The sequence below is a fragment of the Microcaecilia unicolor genome, chromosome 3 (genome assembly GCF_901765095.1).
Source record: "Microcaecilia unicolor chromosome 3, aMicUni1.1, whole genome shotgun sequence".
NCBI lineage: Eukaryota > Metazoa > Chordata > Amphibia > Gymnophiona > Siphonopidae > Microcaecilia > Microcaecilia unicolor.
Genome location: NC_044033.1, coordinates 219136133 through 219156767, shown reverse-complemented (window position 1 = coordinate 219156767; position 20635 = coordinate 219136133). Strand labels below are relative to the sequence as shown.

General features: G+C 47.4%; 2 protein-coding genes across 7 annotated transcripts in view; both read right to left on the bottom strand.

Moving 5' to 3' along the window:
- LOC115466323 (C-type lectin lectoxin-Thr1-like) overlaps window positions 1-16482 on the bottom strand; it is a 52698-nt gene extending 36216 nt beyond the window's left edge. Inside the window, exon 1 of the mRNA XM_030197500.1 lies at window positions 16422-16482. The gene's annotated coding sequence lies outside the window, so the exon portion shown is untranslated. The remainder of the gene's footprint in view (window positions 1-16421) is intronic.
- LOC115466322 (CD209 antigen-like protein B) overlaps window positions 1-20635 on the bottom strand; it is a 351731-nt gene that overhangs the window by 101227 nt on the left and 229869 nt on the right. The gene's annotated exons all lie outside the window — the stretch shown is intronic.

The following is a 20635-nucleotide window of genomic DNA, read 5'->3' as shown; positions in this document are numbered from 1 at the left end:
CGATCAGTCACTGCATCTGTAGCACATGAGCCCCTACCGCTAGATCAATGGGCTCAGGCCGGTTTTAGGCGTGTGCTGGTTTCAGTTTTACAGCATGCCCTTTTCCCGTCCCATTAAAAAAAGCCCTTTTTTTGCAGACGTGGTAAAAATTGGCCCAGCGCACCCCTAAAACACGCGCCTATACTACCGCAGGCCAATTTTTACCACGGCTTAGTAAACAGGGCCCATAGTGGAATTAGAAAAGGTACAGATAAGGGCGATGAAAATGATAAAGGGGATGGGACAACTTCCCTATGAGGAAAGGCTAAAGCAGCTAGGGCTCCTCGGCTTGGAGAAGAGACAGCTGAAGGGAGATATGATAGAAGTTTGTACAGGGCCGTGCCTAGGGTCTCTGGTGCCCCCCTGCAGACTATCAGTTGGCGGTGGCGGCGGCCCTCCCCCCCCCCCCCCCCCCCCCCCCGTGAAAATGATCGCTCACCACTTGCCACACTGACAGGAATTGTCAGCAATATTCTTAGAAACAAATTGCTATACATTGCAAAATAAGATAGCAGATGTAAATTCTCAAAGTGGACATATTCCAAACACTAAAATGAAAATAAAATGATTTTTTTCTACCTTTGTTGTCTGGTGACTTTCTTTTTCTGATCATGCTGGCCCAGTATCTGATTCTGCTGCAATCTGTCCTCTTAACTCCGTTTCCAGGGCTTCCTTTCCATTTATTTCTTTCCTTTCCTCCTTTCTTCTTCATTTCTGGTCCTCAGCTTCTGCCTATTTTCTTCATCCATGTGCAGTTTTTCTCCTCTCTTCCTTTCCCTCATTTCATCTCCTTCATCTTTCTTCCCTCTCCTCTATGTCCAGCAATTTCTCCTCTCTCCCTGAGCCCTGCCCCCTCCATTTATCCTTTTCCAGCAATTCCCCTCTCTCCCTGAGCCCTGCCCTCCCAATCCATGCTCCTCTGTCCCCTGCCCCCTCCATTCATCCTTTTCCAGCAATTCCCCTCTCTCCCTGAGCCCTGCCCTCCCAATCCATGCTCCTCTGTCCCCTGCCCCCTCCATTCATCCTTTTCCAGCAATTCCCCTCTCGCCCTGCCCTCCCAATCCATGCCCATCCATGCTCCTCTGTCCCCTGCCCCCTCCATTCATCCTTTTCCAGCAATTCCCCTCTCTCCCTGAGCCCTGCCCTCCCAATCCATGCCCATCCATGCTCCTCTGTCCCCTGCCCCCTCCATTCATCCTTTTCCAGCAATTCCCCTCTCTCCGAGCCCTGCCCTCCCAATCCATGCTCCTCTGTCCCCTGCCCCCTCCATTCATCCTTTTCCAGCAGTTCCTCTCTCTCCCTGAGCCCTGCCCTCCCAATCCATGCTCCTCTGTCTCCTGCCCCCTCCATTCATCCTTTTCCAGCAATTCCCCTCTCTCCCTGAGCCCTGCCCTCCCAATCCATGCTCCTCTGTCCCCTGCCCCCTCCATTCATCCTTTTCCAGCAATTCCCCTCTCTCCCTGAGCCCTGCCCTCCCAATCCATGCTCCTCTGTCCCCTGCCCCCTCCATTCATCCTTTTCCAGCAATTCCCCTCTCTCCCTGAGCCCTGCCCTCCCAATCCATGCCCATCCATGCTCCTCTGTCCCCTGCCCCCGCCATTCATCCTTTTCCAGCAATTCCTCTCTCTCCCTGAGACCTGCCCTCCCAATCCATGCCCATCCATGCTCCTCTGCCCCCCCCATTCATCCTTTTCCAGCAATTCCCCTCTCTCCCTTCCATGACCCCCCCTCGCATCCATGCTCTCGTCTCTCCCCTGCCCTCCCGCTCCCATTGTTCAACTGCCCGCCCTCTTCTCTGCCCCCAACATCCCTTTTCTTTTTTTTTCTTTTAAAATTTACCTCCGTGGCGGTTCTGGCAGTGCAGCATTAGTGAAGGAGGCGGCGCTGCGCTCCCGACGTCTCTAGCCTTCCCTTCACTGTGTTCCGCCTTCTTCTGATGTCAAGGAAATGACGTCGGAAGAAGGCGGAACACAGCGAAGGGAAGGCTAGCAACGTCGGGAGCGCCGCCTCCTTCACTGACCCTGCGCTGCCGGAACCGCCACGGAGGTAAATTTAAAAGGAAAAAAAAAGAAAAGGGATGTCGGGGGGGGGGGGGGAGAGAAGAGGGCGGGCAGTTGAACAATGGGAGCGGGAGGGCGAGCGAGGTGAGCATGGTGCGGCGGCGCCCCCCAGAGGGAAGCGCCCCCCTGCCATGCTTACCTCGCTTACCGTGTTGGCACGGCCCTGGGTTTGTAAAATACCGAGTGGAGTGGAAAGGGTAGATGTGAATCACTTGTTTACTCTTTCCAAAAATACTAGGACTAGAGGGTACGCAATGAAGCTGCAAAGTAGTAATTTAAAACAAATCAGAGAAAATATTTCTTCACTCAACGTGTAATTAAAACTCTGGAATTAGTTGCCAGAGAATGTAATAAAAAGCAGTTAGATTAACAGGATTTAAAAAAGGTTTGAAAAATTTCCTAAAAGAAAAGTCCATAAGCCATTATTAAGATGGACTTGGGAAAATCCACTGCATAACTGTTCTGGGATCTTGCCAGTGGATTGGCCACTGTTAGAAACAGGATACTGGGCTTGATGGACCTTCAGTCTGCCTCAGTATGGCAATGCTTATTTTCTTACCACAGGATTCCCCATGGTACATGATTTTAAACTGCAGTAATCATGCGATAGCGCTTACCACAACTTAGTAATAGAGAATGACATGGGGATAAAGTTTGTCCCTATCCCCGCGGGTTCTGTCTCTGTTCCCACCTCATCCCCACAGGTTCTGTCTCAGTCCCCGCCCTGTCCCCGCAGGTTCTGTCCCCATGAACTCTGTCCTGATCTACAGAAGCCTCGAACAATTATGATTTTATATTTGAATCTTTTATTAAAGTATAAAAAGGAACAATATGCTGTGCAACCGTTGTGTATAAATTACAACTAGAAAACAATAATAGCAGCAAGCAGCTATAATAACCTTCTTCACCACCACCCTCTACCCTTCCAACCCCAGCTAATTTCTAGTACCCCAAGGAATCCTAATCCACCCTGTTAAAATGTCCAGGGGTACAAAATACAACCTATTCTGTATGCCCCAGTGGGGACAAATATGCCCTATGAAGCACTGTTATGATTTTTTAATCTGTGGATGAATAAGTCATCAACAATCTCAGGATTCAGTCTAGCTCTCCTGTCTTCCACAATCCTTTCTACAATAGAAGATGTCTTCTTAGAAAATGTGCTGGTAGCAGGAATGTACAGGATCCCCCATGCAAATTTTGCTAGTTGTGGCCAGCATGTTTGCTTGTTTTCCCAAAAAATCAAAATATTGTTGTCTGCATCACTCAAACATAAATAACAGTCCAGTTCATTAATAGGTTTCAAAGTAGAAAATGACATGGGTACAGAGTTTGTCCCCGTCCCCATTCCCACGGTTACTGCGGGTCCCCATCCCCGTGTCATTCTCTACTTAGTAAAAGGCCCCCTTAAAAAGGCATGTGTATGAAAATCACTTCCCTATTTCTCCTGTTAACCAGAAACTGCAATCTATTTAAAAACACTAGATATCTCTCATGTATGACGTTCACTTCCTTGTTTCTACTTTTAGCCAGAAGTTCAAACCTATAATTGTAATGCTGATAACATGGTATAATAAATGCAAGGTAAGGGATTTGGGGGCAAACAAAGATTTCAACTGAGTGGACAGCAGGAACAAATGAAAGATCATTTTGTTCCCTTAACAACAACAAAAATAAGTCTCTGGCATTTTCATACCATTTTTTCACAGAATTCTGAGGAGATATAAATTTATGCACTACCTTACCATGGTTACCTTAATTCTATCAAAGTCGCCAAAAACTGTGTGCACAAAATTGATTGCGGGTCCCAATGGACATGCGCAATTTAATTGAACCATGAGGCAATCGGTGCCAAGAACTAGCTTTTAACAAGCAGTTATTGGCACTAATTAGATTTAATAGGTATTTATGGCACATAAATTTAGGCACGGGGTGTGGAAATGGGAGGGTCATGCATGTTTCAGGGTGGATGGGGCGTGGTTTTCAATTGTGCGTGTAATTATAGAATACTAGTGGAACCATGCTTGTTTCCTCAACAATGAAATGGGCCCTAGGAAGGCTGTTGTGTAAGCTTTTTTTTTTCTCTCCCCTGCCCTCCCCTCCATGTCCAGCGATTCTCCTCTTCCCTGCCCTCCCATCTGTATCCTGTGATTCTCTCCTCTACTGTCCTCCTATTCCATCCATGTTCATCAATTCTGCTCTGCCCTGCCCTTCCCTTCCTCCCCCCCCCCCCCCGATGTCCCGTGATTGATGTGGTGGTAAGGACTCCCAGGCTAACCCGGCGGTAACTCAATTACTAATGGGAAAGCACCAGCGCTACAAAAATTAAAAATATTTTGCAGCATTGGAAATCACGCGCTGGGGGGGGGGGGGAACTATCGCTGGGCTGCTGCGGTAACCCAGTGGTACTTCCCTTTTTAGCGAGCGGTAAGCCTGCATTGGGCTTACTGCCGCTTCGTAAAAGGGCCTCTATGTTTCAGTTGTCCAGGGGTTTCTTTCCTGCACAGAAGGCCCTTGATTTTTGGGGTTTTTTTTTCATAATCTCTTTGGTGTCCTTTTACTAAGCTTTAGTAAAAAGTGGCCTTAGCGCATTTCTTCTAGGGATTTTTCTTGCACGCTAACCCTGAAATTGTATGTATCATAACATCTAGAACACAGTACTGTACCACATGCTAGCTGTCACTGATAACCATGCCTCTGCTCTGCCCTGACCCTCTCCCCCACATCATGTTAAGCTGCCGGCCTGGGATTTTGCAGTGCCTGCTGTTTTCAAGATGTGTTAAAGGTTAGTACTGATTCACACTGTCTAATGCTCGGTAAAACCCACGTTAGCAGCTTAATTCAGCTTAGTAAAAGAGTCCCTACATTTTTGGAGGCAACCCCAAACTGTTGAGAGAGTGCTATTTTCTTACTATATCTTTGTTTATTTATTTATTTTTTTGTTACATTGTACCCCGCGCTTTCCCACTCATGGCAGGCTCAATGCGGCTTACATGGGGCAATGGAGGGTTAAGTGACTTTGTATGTAGTTCATGTCTTTCCAGTTGTTGTTCAAGGTGAGTTACATTCAGGTACAGTAGGTTTTTCCCAGAGAATGTGGAAACGGGCGATCTGGGCACTGGGAGTGAGGTATTGAGTCTCTGATGTGCAAAACCACAAGACCATGTTTTTCTTAGGAGACAAGTGTGGTAGCCGTGTTAGTTCACTCTTAAGGTTATCAATAGAAATCAAACAAAATAAAACATGGAAAAGAAAATAAGATGATACCTTTTTTTATTGGACATAACTTAATACATTTCTTGATTAGCTTTCGAAGGTTGCCCTTCTTCGTCAGATCGGAAATAAGCAAATGTGTTAGCTGACAGTGTATATAAGTGAAAACATTCAAGCATTACTATGACAGTCTGACAGGGTGGGAGGATGGGGGTGGGTAGGAGGTATGCATGGGGACATCAAAGCATATCATTGATATTCTAACAGGATGGGTGTGGATAGGTGAGGGGTGGGGTGATCAACAGAGAAATACAGCTTTATGGTTTATAATGGGCTAGGAGCCCCAGATCCTTGTTAAGTCCTTTCTGTTGGGTGTTAAAATATTCAATCATTCTGACTTCAAAGATCTTACGTTCTTGTATGGTTTTAAAGTTACCTTTCAGGATTCTCACTGTGAAGTCACTGGTACAGTGTCCTGGTCCTGTAAAATGCTGACCAACAGGGGTGGGAGCCCTACTGGCACCAGTATTGTTCATGTGATGTCTATGTAAATTGAATCTTGTCTTAAGCATCTGGCCTGTTTCTCCAATATAGCATCCTTCGTTACATTTTTCACACTGAATGATATATACCACATTGAAAGATGAGCAAGTGAAAGATTCCTTTATGTTGAATATCTTTCCTTTGTAGATGACTGTGGGGTCCTGTGAAATATTTTGGCATAGTTTGCAACTGGATAAATTACAGGGAAGTGTGCCCTTCTGTTCCTTTTCAGTCTGTGATGGAAGTTTACTTCTGATTAGCTTGTGTTTTATGTTGGGTGGCTGTCGGAAGGCCAGTACTGGTGGGGATGGGAATATCTCTTTCAGTAATTCATCCTCCTGGAGTATAGGTTGTAGATCTCTTATGATTTTCCTCAGTTTTTCCAGCTCTGGATTGTACGTCACTACAAGGGGGATTCTGTCTGTGGATTTTTTTCTCCTTGTACTGTAGCAGATTCTCCCTGGGTGTTTTGAGGAAAGATATTCAACATAAAGGAATCTTTCACTTGCTCATCTTCCAATGTGGTATATATCATTCAGTGTAAAAAATGTAACGAAGGATGCTATATTGGAGAAACAGGCCAGATGCTTAAGACAAGATTCAATTTACATAGACATCACAGGAACAGTACTGGTGCCAGTAGGGCTCCCACCCCTGTTGGTCAGCATTTTACAGGACCAGGACACTGTACCAGTGACTTCACAGTGAGAATCCTGAAAGGTAACTTTAAAACCATACAAGAACATAAGACCTTTGAAGTCAGAATGATTGAATATTTTAACACCCAACAGAAAGGACTTAACAAGGATCTGGGGTTCCTAGCCCATTATAAACCATAAAGCTGTATTTCTCTGTTGATCACCCCACCCCTCAACTATCCACACCCATCCTGTTAGAATATCAATGATATGCTTTGATGTCCCCATGCATACCTCCTACCCACCCCCATCCTCCCACCCTGTCAGATTGTCGTAGTAATGCTTGAATGTTTTCACTTATATACACTGTCAGCTAGCACATTTGCTTATTTCCGATCTGACGAAGAAGGGCAACCTTCAAAAGCTAATCAAGAAATGTATTATGTCCAATAAAAAAGGTATCATCTTATTTTCTTTTCCATGTTTTATTTTGTTTGATTTCTATTGATAATCTTAGGAGACAAGAAAGCTCCCCTGTTCTTCAGAAACTAGGAGGGAGAACATTGTTAGATTGTAAGCTCTTTGAGCAGGGACTGTCTTTCTTCTATGTTTGTGCAGCGCTGTGTATGCCTTGTAGCGCTATAGAAATGCTAAATAGTAGTAGTAGTAGTAATTCATGATTTTTCATTGGCGTAAGGATTCATCACAATCGCAGGCTCTAATCCCACCCGTGTCCCTCTCACAGTGTCACTGAGACCCCTCTTCACATTCGCAGGCTCAAATTCCATCTCTCTCTCTCTGTATCACCTAGATCCCCCTCCCCCATCATATTCACAGACTTTACTCCCACCTCTGTCACTCTTACTGTGTCACCGAAACCCCTGCTCACATTCACAGGCTCTAATCCCATCTCTGCAGCTATTAATGAAACTTCATTCATTTTGTTCTGAATTCTCTAAATTTATTTTATTATCATTAATTTTTTTTAACTTTATTGGTTTAACAGTACGTTTTCTTTACAGTCCTAGTCTAAATCTAGAAAATTACATTGCATATCCTATATAATAATTCTCACCTCCAACATTCTGAGGCTACCTGGAACCGTGGATCATGTTGGAGTAGATAATAGTGACATCACACAACCCACACCAGATTGGCCAGTAGAAGGGAGAGGGGCGGAGCCACGATACAGGGAGCAGCGAATCAGGAAAACATGGGGAATGCACAGCAGCAGGAACAGAAGCCTCTCTCACACAGTCACTCTCTCAAACATGCACACTCAGAGGAAAACCTTGCTAGCGCCCGTTTCCTTTCAAACAGAAACGGGCTTTTTTTACTAGTTGTATATAATGATCCTGAACAGCACAGCTCACAAGAAGCAGTCTCTGATTCTTCTTATTGAGATCTAAAAAACTAACTCTCAGATAATATCTCACACCCCTGAGCCCAACTCTCTCATTCCCAGTCAGGCACTGGGCAGATTCTCAGAGCCCCTGCATTTGTACCTGCTTTATTGATATAAGGACTAAAATAAGGCTGGAGTTTCTCAGTGAAGGTGTTGGTGAAGAGATGAGATTTATTATCTGCATTGTAAAATGAGACCTTTCTTGCCTCATAGTCCAGGAAAATCCCCACTGCCCGGGGTCTCACACTCAAGGAGGGTTGGGTCCAAGGGGGAAGTGCTGGTCCAGTATTTAACGCCCTCCCTCAGTATCACTGTCCAGTATCCATTCCCAGGGTTTGCTATGATCGTCCCCTTCCTCCTCACAGAATCTTTGCAAACCCCCATATCCCAGTCTGTCTTGTCTCCCGCATTCGGCGGGAGACTCCGGCTTTGGCGGGTCATCTCCAGCACTCCCGCTAAAGTGGGAAAGTCTCCCGCTGAAACACACGGCAGCGGCGCTAAGCTTCCTCCATTTCCGGCTACTTGTCCTCTGAGTATATGTGATTGTTTCTCCCTTATAATTGTGGTCTAAGACAAGGAATTAAATTCATTTGTTATTTTGGAGATTCTAATTTCCTGTAATACATTTTCCTTCCTGATTTTCATGTTCAAGATTGTAAACTTGTAAAATTTTAAACATCAATAAATAAAAAAACGAAACAAAAAAAGACTGACTCTTAAAAGAAACAGGCAGTGGTCTAAAGCCATGTGGGTTAGAGTGGAAGACCTTTTTTACCTGATGCTCTAGTTCTGTCTTATGAAAGAAGAGGGAACCGGTAGTAACAGGGCCTGTTAAGCCATTTGTGAGAATACCAGATAGAATTTGTATTTAAGACTGACTCTTAAAAGTGTGGGCCGGGCGCGATACCGCCGGCGGCCACCAGAGGAAGCCCGCCGTGAAAGTCGGAATGCAGTCAGATTTGCTTCCCTGCAGTCGGGCAGCAGTTCCACAGGGTTGGACAGAAAAGCTGAGTCTCTCCCCTCCCGAGGTTTCTCTGGATTACTGTGTTGCCGGTTTCCACGACCGGGACGCCTCGACTGAGAAACCTGCCCGGACTCAGAGACACCTCCACGGGGCTCGTCCAGAGGGGCATCGCTGCCCCCACCCCCAGCCATTGGACCTAGCTGCGGAGGGCATGCCGGAAGCCCAGCTAGGGGTGGAACTCGCAACCGGCACCCGAAGGGGAGCTCGGGGAGCCGGGGTCCCGATCCGGCACGGGCCTCCCTTTTGCCCACAGCACGCCGGCTGCTGCTGCCATAGGGCGCTTCGGGGCCAGAGAAAGAACGGCCCCGCAAGGAAGTTGCCGGGAAGGGGAGAGAAGGTCCCGAAAGCCTGCCTGCCCTCGGAGAGCCATCCTCGGGCTCCCCAAGAGGGACCTACCTACCCCTCGTGTGTGTCCACAGGGGGGTGCCGGTGAGCACTTCCCGGAAGGCCGAACGAGGGCCGGATTTGTTCCAGGAGGTCGGACCGAAAGCCTGGGATGCCCCCTCCAGAAGTGGTAGCCCTGACTTTTCATTTCGATGGGGCGGAGAGGTGCACCGTCTTTCTCCTGCTCTCTCTCTCTCTCTCGTGTACTCTGGGTTGCCACACACGCAGAGGACGGGGCTCATCCCCTGCACGCTAGAAGGCTCTTTTAAAAATTTCAGCAAAGTGTGGGCCGGGTGCAATACCACCGGAATGGAAATCGGAATGGAGTCAGATTTGCTTCCCTGCAGCCGGGCAGCAGTTCCACAGGGTTGGACAGAAAAGCTGAGTCTCTCCCTTCCCGAGGGGGGGACCCTGACTTTTCGTTTTGACGGGACGGAGAGGTTTTTCCGGATTATTGTCTTGCCAGTTTCCACAACCGGGACAAGTCAACTGAGAAGCCCGCCCTGGCTCAGAGACACCTCCACGGGGCTAGTCCAGAGGGGCATTGCCCCCCCTGCTGTTGGACCTAGCTGCGGAGGGAAGCCAGGCTAGGGGTGGAACTCACCACCAGTGCACGAAGGGGAGTTCGGGGAACCAGGGTCCCAATCTGGCATGGGCCTCCCTTTTGCCCACAGCACGCTGGCTGCTGCTGCCATAGGGCGCTCCGGGGCCAGAGAGAGAACGACCCCGCAAGGAAGTCGCCGGGAAGGGAAGAGAAGGTCCCGAAAGCCTGCCTGCCCCGGAGAGCAATCCCCGGGCTCCCCGAGAGGGACCTACCTACCCCTCGTGTGTGTCCACAGGGGGGTGCCGGTGAGCGCTCCCTGGAAGTCCGAATGAGGGTTGGATCTGTTCCAGGAGGTCGGACCGAAAGCCCGGGATGCCCCCTTCCGAGTGGGAGCCCTGACTTTTCGTTTCGACAGGGCAGAGATGTGCACCCGCCTCTCTCTGTCTCTCTCTCTTGTCCAGGTAAGGGTGATTTTTTTTTCTGCTCGTCTCCTTTTCCTCTCTTCCATCCACTGATTGATTTGGCACTTCAGACCTGAACGGGGAGCGCCCATGCGGGCCGGCCAGTCCAGTGTTCAGGCAGTGTGGTTTCTCCCTACCTCTTCGGGTCCTCTCGGGAGGGCTCTCTCCAATGGGAGCCTGCTGTCTTTGGTAAGGCCGAGGTGTCCAGCAGTCTCCGCACTGGTTACCTAGCTTGTGTGTGTGTGAGGGGGGGCTGCGAGAAGTGTTTTGGCTGAGTGTCCACCCCCTCCTCTCGTGGATTCCTCTGGCTTCCAGTGGCATGTCTCTCTCTGCGTGAGGTTCCTTCATGTGGACCTCGCGTGACTTCTCATTCCCACCAGCTGCGTTGAGGCCCTTCCCTTCTGCTGTGGAGCGGAGGTGTGGCCCCCACCGCTGGTCCGGCTCACCCTCCGGGGTGCGTCCGGTTCCGCAATGCAGTGGCTACCTGGTTAATCCTGCCAGTAACATATGCTTGTCTCAAAGATTAAGCCATGCACATGTAAGTACACACGGCCGGTACAGTGAAACTGCGAATTGCTCATTAAATCAGTTATGGTTGATCGTTCCATTGGTTACTTGGATAACTGTGGTAATTCTAGAGCTAATACATGCCAATGAGCGCTGAACTCCCGCGATGCGTGCATTTATCAGACCAAAACCAATCTGAGGGGGGGGGGGGGGTCACGTGATGCAGCGCTGCTGAGCGGACGTCCGAAGATCGGCTCCGCTCCGGCCTTCTTTAATCTTAAAAATTAAACCGCAAAGACCCTCGTCTGCTGGCACAGAAAAATATTGAAATGGTGGCGGAAACCCAGGAGATCACACCGCGGTGGTTGAGAACCCAGTCACGAAGGTGTGTGGCGGGTATGCCAGCAAAGGCTCAGCGTCTGCAAAAACCGCGTGTCATGGAAGGAAGCCCTAAGATGGCGGCGACGAAAGATACCGCGGGGGTGGCTGCCCTACCGGTAGAAGGGATGCAGGGACTGATTCAGCAGGTCACTGCTATCTTGGAGGAAAAGCTCTCTAAATTCCAAGCCTCGGTGGAGCAAATCCGCGAATCGGTGGAGCGGCAGAGCGCGCGATTGCAGCAGGCTGAAGAGAGAGTGTCGCGGCAAGAAGACAAGATGGAGAATGCGGAAGCGCGCATTGCCGCGCTAGAACAAAAATGCTTGCGGCTCATCCAGCAAGTAGACGAACAAGAAAATAGAAGCAGGAGGAGCAACCTGCGACTTGTGGGTCTCCCTGAGACGGTTAAAGATAGAGATTTAAGGCAGCTGGTGGAGAAATGGCTACCAGAGCAGCTGAATTTATCCAGGTCAGAGTGTGATTTAAAGATTGAGCGAGTCCATCGAATAGGAGTGCTGCGGGAAGGAGAACAGAGGCCCCGAACAGTGATTGCAAAGATATTGAATTATGCAGAGAAAGAGACATTAATGCAGGCTTTTAGAAAGAAGAAGAGCTTGGAATATGAGGGCCACAAGTTGATGCTCTTCCAGGATTACTCTGCAGCGGTCTCTGAACAGAGGCAAAAGATGGGACAGCACTGCAAGCAGCTCTTTGATAAGGGGGTGAAATTTGCCTTGTTGTTCCCAGCCAAAGTGAGAATTGTGCAGGACAATAAAGTGTTGTTCTTCACTGACCCTAAAGACCTGGCAAACTATGTGGAGCGCCTGTGAGATAAACTTAGTGGATAGTGCATATGGCGCACATTTGGATTGGGAAGGCATGGGACATTTGACCTGTTCGAGAGCAGTGGAGGAGAAGAGACTGTGTGGGCTGCGTAATGGAGTAGAAGAGTGGGATTGTGGCAGCTAAGCAGCTGGAGTCATCTGAGCGCCGGAAGATGGAATGGATATTGAACAGTGGATGTGGCACTTGAGGAGAGACCGCCAGAGAGTGTGCAGCTGTAACTGACTCCGGCGTGCAGGTTGAAGCAGCGAGACTGTGTAGTGTTAGATGTCCCATGCCTGGAATGCTTCAGACATGATGTATGCACCGGTTAACTCTTTTCATATTGTTCCTTATTGTTCTAGAATTTATGTAAATTGGGGAAGTGTCATGATATAAGTGAACTGTTGAAATTTCAGACTAAGAGCTGAAGGGAGGGAGGGAAGAGGGGGATTAGTTAAGAGTGTGTCAGAGATGAGGGTTTGTTTTTGTGGGGGTAGGGAGGCGGGAGGGGAACCGAAGAGTTGGTAATGGTACTAGGGAAGAGAGGGTATGTGTGGTTGTGGGTGTGGATGTTGGGACAATAGTCTATGATGTATGTAATAGGCAGAATGGAGAAGGAAGGGAGGGGAGAGGAGGGGGGGAGGGAGGATAAAGAAGGGAGGCCAAAGGAGGAGTAGTCTCTTTAGGGGGGGTGGGAGGGGAAAGAGGAGGAAGGAGAGGGAACATCGCGGAGAAATAGGATATGGGAGGGAGGGAGTGGGCAGAGGGCACACAGGTTGCAATTCTTCATAAAACAAAATATACAGCAGTACAGGGGGCAGACCCCAGATGTTAGGCGGTTCCAGAGATCACGGGAAAAGAGAGAGATCCTGAGCGTGCAGCTGGGAGGCACGCAGGATGCAACAGACAAATTAATTTGCTTTGCTTGGCTAGTTGATATAATTCATGGCTAATCTTAAAATAGTGACGCTAAATGTTGATGGCGTGCATTTTCCGGTGAAACGGACCAGAATATTACAAGCACTCAAGAGGCAAAAAGCTGATATAGCTATGATACAGGAAACCCATTTAAGCAGGTTAGAACATCTCAAATTGAAGAGGGACTGGGTTGGGGAGGTATTCTTTGCTTCATACAATGGGAGACAACGAGGAGTAGCTATATTGCTTAGGAAAACACTAGCTTTTGACATGCATAAAATATATCAAGACCCAGAAGGGAGATTCATCATAGTGGTGGGGCTGCTACAGGGAAGGAAGGTGGTGCTTTGTAATGTTTACGCACCTAATGTTTACTCTCACAGATTTTTTACAACATTGGTAGCCAAATTGATAATGTTTGATGACTATTATTTAATTGTGGGGGGAGACTTTAATATCACCAGTGATCCCTCCATTGACTGTAAGCCCCCTAGAAAAGTGGGAAGAGATCATGATGACAAGGGAGTCAATCTGGTGATGCGGGAGTTAGAGCTTGTAGATATATGGCGTCATCAACATTTAGAGGAAGCGGATTATACTTTTCTTTCTCATCCCCATGGAGTGCATTCGAGGCTGGATTATTTACTGGTTTCACACTCAGTGAGCATGGCTGCCTTGCGAGCGGAGATTGGAGTGCCAGATGTGTCTGACCATGCCCCAGTGTGGGTGGAATTGAGCTGGGGGAGCAACGAGGGGAACTAGTCCCTTTTTGCCGCTGGTAGGGAATATGGCATTTCCAGCTGGGATGGGGAGATCAGTGTTTCAGAGTTGGCGGGATAAAGGGTGTAGATTCATAGGACAATTTAGGAAGGAAGGGGAGGATGGTTTCCCAACTTTTGACATGGTCAGACACGAATTGCAGATCCCTCGCTCCCAATTTTTTGCATATTTACAGGCGCGAGACTACATTTTGAGTGAGGAGCGGAGGAGTAAAAGTCTTAACCGTTTCACACAATTAGATCACACATTTTTGCGGATGACACCTTTGTGTAACAAAATGGCAGGGTGGTATCGGGTGATGAGAGAATATCAGAAAGCGCCCCATATGGTACAATTAGCAGAGGAATGGAGTAGGGATGTAGTAGAAGAAGTTACAGTAGAGCGACTGGGTACAATATTTCGAAACCTGGGCAAGCTGACTCCAAATGCAGCACTAAAGGATATACAATACCGAATTCTTAACAGGGTTCACATCACCAAAGTAAAAGGGAAGCAGCTGGGAATGTGGGGATGATAGGTGTAATAAATGCCAGACAAATGCAGGAACTTTTTTACACTCATTTATGGAATGCCCGGCACTTCATACGTTGTGGGCCGGAGCGTTAGGGTTAGTGGAAGATATATTGCAACGCCCGGTGGAGTGGAAGTACTCAAGTATATTAATGGGATGTGGAGAGTCACTTAGAGAACAAAAATTGGGGGCGGCTCACTGCAAATTTGTATTACTGGCAATGATGTTGCTTAAGAAGTGTGTGCTGAAGGCATGGGTAGATGTTGAGCCACCACACTTAGATGTGTGGAAAAATTGTATGGTTGAAATGGCCAATTGGGTAAACTTATCACTTAGACTTTCGGCTTCATGGAGGAACCGCCAATATAGAGACATCTGGGGGAGAGCACTCAAAATACTCTCACCACCGGGCCCAGCAATGGGTACTTAAAGGGGTCTGCATGTAATAGGGTAGGAGCAACCTTTGGGGAAGGGAGGGCAGGGAGATGGGAGGGGGAGGGTATAAATGGGGGAGAAAAGATATGAAGATCAGAATGGTGAAGAGAAGGACATTTCTGTGTTACTGTATTGTTTTGTTACAGACTTGAAGTTGAGTGGATTTTGTTCACAATTGATTGTTTCTGTCTTTGTGCAATAATAATAAAAAATATTTAAAAAAAAAAAAAAAAAAAAAAAAAAAAACAATCTGAGGGCTGCCCCCCCCCCCCCCCCCCGGGCTGCTTTGGTGACTAGATAACCTCGGGCCGATCGCACGTCCCTGTGACGGCGATGATACATTCGGATGTCTGCCCTATCAACTTTCGATGGTACTTTCCACGCCTACCATGGTGACCATGGGTAACAGGGCATCAGGGTTCGATTCCGGAGAGGGAGCCTGAGAAACGGCTACCACATCCAAGGAAGGCAGCAGGCGTGCAAATTACCCACTCCCGACTCGAGGAGGTAGTGACGAAAAATAACAATACAGGACTCTTTCGAGGCCCTGTAATTGGAATGAGTACACTTTAAATCCTTTAACGAGGATCCACTGGAGGGCAAGTCAGGTGCCAGCAGCTGCGGTAATTCTAGCTCAGTTGGAACTGGGCTGTTGGAGGGGGCGGTTGTGCTGGAGGAAGGCTACAAGGACCAGAGGGCCCAGTTGAGTCCAAGAGCAGAGCAGGGGCCTGGGCCTCGGAGTAATTGAGGACCAGGCTCCAAGGCCTAGCTGAGGCCTGAAGCATGGAGCAAGGCCAGAGGCTCCAGGTCAGTGGGGGCCCAGGAGAGGCTCCAGAGAGAAGGGAAGCAGGAGCCAGAAAGATGGAAGGAGGTGAGAAGGTGGCAAGAGGAAGACAGCATGGACAAGCGAAAGGTAAGGGCCAGGAAGATCCTGGAACCATAGACTCTCAAGGGAAAAGCCCCTGCCCTGGTGCAGTGAACAGCAGAGGGGGAAAACAGGATGAAGAGTCAGGGAGAAGGTGGTTCAGAGAGGGTGAAGAGGCCCAAAAGCAAAGTTTATTAAAAGGAAAGAGCCAAAAAGACCCAGGAACCAGAGATTACCAAGGGAAAGCCCTTGGCTCAGTGCAATGCAAGGCACAGGGAGAGAACAAGGTGAAGAACCAGGGAGATTGGGGACTAAGGAAGGTGAAGAGGCTCAGGAACCAGTGCTCAGTTCAGAGGAAATAATATATGGGAGTAGTGAGGAGCAGGAAGAAGGAGACTGGGAAGCATGGGGCAGAGAGAGAGAAATCACAGTGGAAGAGGTGCTGGATGATTTAAAACAAATTCAAAAGTTGGAGCAGGAAGAAGAAATAGTGAGGAAAAGAGTGAAGTTGGTAGGAGTAATGGTAAAACTTGCTAGCAGCATGGGAAAGAAAGAGAGACAGCAAAGAGAAGTGGCTTTATTAGAAAAGCAGCTGCAGCGGAGGAGAGAAAAATTGGAAGCTTTAAAGAAAAAAGGAAATAATCCTCTACGGGAGATATTTGCTAATAGAGAGAGATGGCAGCAGAAAGAAACATATAGTGTGGAAGAGGTGGAAGAAACACAATTTGCTCAGAGCCAGCTCTCACAATTGGTGTCTAGTAAAAACAGAGAGCCAGGAGCAGAGTGAATGCAGTTTATTTGGTGGTGTTTCAGCACACATAATAAAAGTTCAGCAACAACAGGAACAGTTTACAAAAAAAAGAAAGGAAAATAATTAAAAGACAACTTTACCCAGAACTTGGAGGAGAGCAGTTGGAGATTTGGGAGGTGGCTGGAGGAGAGAGGTTGGGAGAGGAAACACAGCTGGATGGAATGAGAGGGAGGGAGCAAGCAGTCAGAGTCTGAGGGTGGCTACCTTGGCTGAGCAAGAGGTGGAGCAAGGATTCAGTGCAAAAGTGTTAAAGGGACAGCAGTCACTGGAGAGGGAGGAGTGCCCAGAGGGAGAATGCAAATGCCCAGAGCTGGCAAGAGCAGTGAGGTCAGAAGAAAAGAGCCCAGAGTTTGATAGCAGAGACAGATCGAAGAAAGAGGACAGCATAGTGTACAGCAAGATGCTGCCAACAAGGACAGTGTACAGAATGAAGGAGGAGAGAGGCTAAAGGGAGGAAAAGCCAAATACAAGTCCAGAGGCAATGTGGTGACAGCAGAGATAAGAAGGGTGGAGAAAGTTTAAAAGAGATGAGTGAAAGCGGAAAGGAAAGTAGTGCACAAACGGTGATGGAACAGAATGATGACAGAGAGCAGAAGAAGAGAAGGGAATGCAATTTCGCTGCACAATTAAGAAGAGAGGCAGAGAGAGAACAGAGTGAGATTCACAGCACAGACATTGAATTGACTGAGGGGGGGGGAGTGGAGAGAGGGGATGGGATATAAAAAAGCGGGGGAATGTGGGGGAGGGGGAGGTGTGTGGACAAGGGAAGGAGAGTGGGAATGGAGGGGGCAGTAATCCGGAGGGGATGGTGAGGTCTCAAACAGAAGGATGGCAAGGGGGAGGAGGAAAGGAGAGGGATAGGGGTGGGACGGGGGGGGGGGGGGGAGAAGGACTTTTGCACAAGTGGGAGGAGGGGCGAGCGAGGAGTGGGGGCGGGATGCTGGACAGGGTGGGGAAGGGAGGTGGGGTAGAGAGGGTGGGGAAAAGAGATGGGAGAGGACAAGAGGTGAAACGGAGAAATGCGACTGAACAAGAGGGGAGAAGTGACACTGCATAGACCACCTGCGGCATATCTAGGGAGGGATAGAGTACAGTGTTTTTATAGGGGACAGCCGCATCAATGTTTCAAATGTGGATCCTTCAGACATTATTCAATGATGTGCCCCATAAGGCAGTGTGCAAGATATGGAAGTAGAGAACATGAGACCGGGCAGTGCAAAGACATCAGGTGTAATTTATTTGGAGTGATGGGGCATCCGTTTAGTAGGTGCCCAAGAGCAGCACATTATCGAGGGGATGAGGAGGGGGAGGAAGACGGAGAAAGGGGGGAGCAGAGAGAAGGGGATAAAGAGGAAGACAGAAGGGAAGAAGAGGGGAAGGAGGGGAGGAGGAAGATGGATGGGAAAAGGTGAGGTCTAATAGGAGGAGAAGTGGAAGGGTAAGGGAAGAAGGAAGAGAGAAGGAGGAGAAGACAAAGGGAAGAGGAGAAGGAAAGGAGAAGGGAGGGAAAAGGAAGGTGAGGTGTTGGAAGGGGGGAAGGGAGGTGGAACAGAGGTAGAAAGAGAAAGCAAAGTTTTGGGAGGGGGAATACAGGGTGAGGAGGAGGCACAGAGAGAGGAGGAGATGGAGGTAATGGGGGGGAGAATACAGGATGAGGAGGAGAAGGAGAGTGAGAAGGAGGCACAGAGAGAGGAGGAAATGGAGGTAGGGGTGAGAATGCGGAGGGAGAGATGGATAAGGGGGAAGGGGAGAAGGGAGGAGGAGGGAGGAGAGGAACTTGTATGGATATTTGGGGAAGAACTGGGGTTGGGGGGGATGTTCAGAGGGATGGGTACTGAAGAGAGGGGGAGGAAAGAAGGAAGGAAAGACAGAAAATGAGGAAACAATAAAAATGGATACAGGAGATCCGTGGATGGTGGCAACCATAAATGTGGCCAGTATACCTTCTGCATGGTTGAAAAAACATACGCTAGAAGTCCAACAGTTTATGTACTCAATTGTCATGTTCAGCCTTTCTGATGGGATAGTCCCCACTATTTTGAAAGAAGCGCTAGTAAAACCTAGTCTAAAGAAATCTTCATTGGACCCCTTATTACCTACTAACTATAGACCAGTCTCTAATCTTCCTTTTCTATCCAAAGTTATAGAGACAATAGTGTTTAGACAGTTGCAAACTTATGTAGATTCAAAAAATGTGTTACATCCCAGACAATCTGGTTTTAGGAAGGGTCACAGTACAGAGACTATTCTGACTTCACTGCTAAGTGAAATCCATGCTAAATTACAGCTCGGTTATATTGCCCTGGTTGTTTCATTAGATTTGTCTGCAGCCTTTGATCTAATTAATCATAACTTACTTCTTGATAGATTGAGTGCGATTGGTATTTCAGGGACAACTATGAAATGGTTTATATCCTTTCTCACGGATCGTTCATTTAAAGTAGTTCAGCAGCAATCTTGTTCTACATCATACAACCTACCATGTGGAGTTCCTCAGGACTCGGTTTTATCTCCACTACTGTTCAACCTATACATCAGTCCCCTGGCGCTCCTCATTCAAACAATGGGTATCAGTTTTTATTCATATGCAGATGATTTTCTGCTTATCCATTATGTTAGACCATCGAACATAGATCTTACACCCATTCAAATATGCTTGGATAAAGTAGCAGACTGGTTGACAACATATCAGCTGGTACTGAACCCGGATAAGACTATAACATCTTGGATAGTAGGGCAAGGCACATATCCCCCTGTGGTACCTATGCTATTTGGTCAGAATATTCCAACAGTTAAGTCCTTTAGATATCTCGGGGTCATTATTGATTCCGCATTGACTTTTGAGGAACAAGTATCCGATGTAGTGAAAAAATCTTTTTTTCATCTGAGGCGGCTTCGGTCAGTTAGAAATTCAGTAAGTAAGGACTCTCTCAAAACACTGACATCTGCATATATTACTTCACGTTTAGACTACTGTAACATTGTATATGCTGGGATTACTCAAGCAAACTTAAAGCGATTACAAAGAATTCAAAATACAGCAGCACGTATGATCTGCAGGGCCCGGAGGGATGACAGAGAAACACCTTTACTGCATCATCTGCACTGGCTCCCGGTCGAAGCAAGAGTAAAGTTTAAGGCTCTTGTTCTGACCCACAAAGCCTTTTACACATTAAATCCTAGCTACTTGTCGAATTTAACAATTCCCTACACCGCTATGCGAACTCTTAGATCCCTAACAGATAACAGGTTAGTTATTCCCCCTCTTGCTAAGGCTAGATGGGAATCTACACGGAGATCGGCTTTTTTCTATTTGTCACCCTCCCTTTGGAATGGCCTTCCAAAGGAGATCAGATTAGAGAAGTCTTATCTCCATTACCGAAAACTTTTGAAAACCTTTTTCTTTATAAGCTACGTAGAACAGAACTTAGCATAATGAGATAAGGTCAAAAAGAAAAAAGGGGTAGCTTAACTGTATATTAGATTTTTAATTTGTACTGATTTTATTATATAGTTTATTCTGGTTTGTTGTGCTTTCCTGTCATGAATGGAATTCCTATGTTTGTTTATTTGTATACACTAATTGTTTTTATACATATGTAAACCGTTCTGTTTTGCAGTTGCAATAAGACACGGTATATAAATTAATATAAATAAATAAATATTAGGACTGAGAATGCGAGGGCAATAGTTTACGAAAGTCTGGGGAAGGAGAAGGTAGATTGCATATTGCTACAAGAGACAAGGGTGACAACGGTACAGGGAATGAATAGGGCGAAAAGGGAATGGAAATGGGGAACATCGGTGTGGACGATAGCTAGGGAGGAGTATGGTGGAGTAGCAGTGTTTAAAACCCAGAGGGTAGAAGTAGAGAGAATAGTAGAATTGGGGATAGGGAGGTGTATAGTGATAGATGTGCAGATAAGGGGAAGAAGGGCCAGGATGATCAATACATTTGGGCCACAAGGGAAAAAAGAAAGGAGGGACTTGGTGAAGAAAATTAGGCCGTATTTATATACGGGAAGACAATTAGTGTGTGTGTGTGTGGGGGGGGGGGATTTTAATACGATAAGAAAGGTGCAGGATAGTGGGGCAAAGGCAAGAACAGTGGGATACGATGGGATGTTTTTGGAGAAAGTGATTGGGGGAGGTCTGAAAGATGTGGGGGAGGAAAGTGGGGAGAGAAATTATACATTTAGAAGGGGAAAGTGTCGGAGTAGGATAGATAGGATTATAGTGAAGAAAGAAGAGGTGTGTGGGAGAATGAGGAGGAAGGAAGTGGAATTTTCAGCCA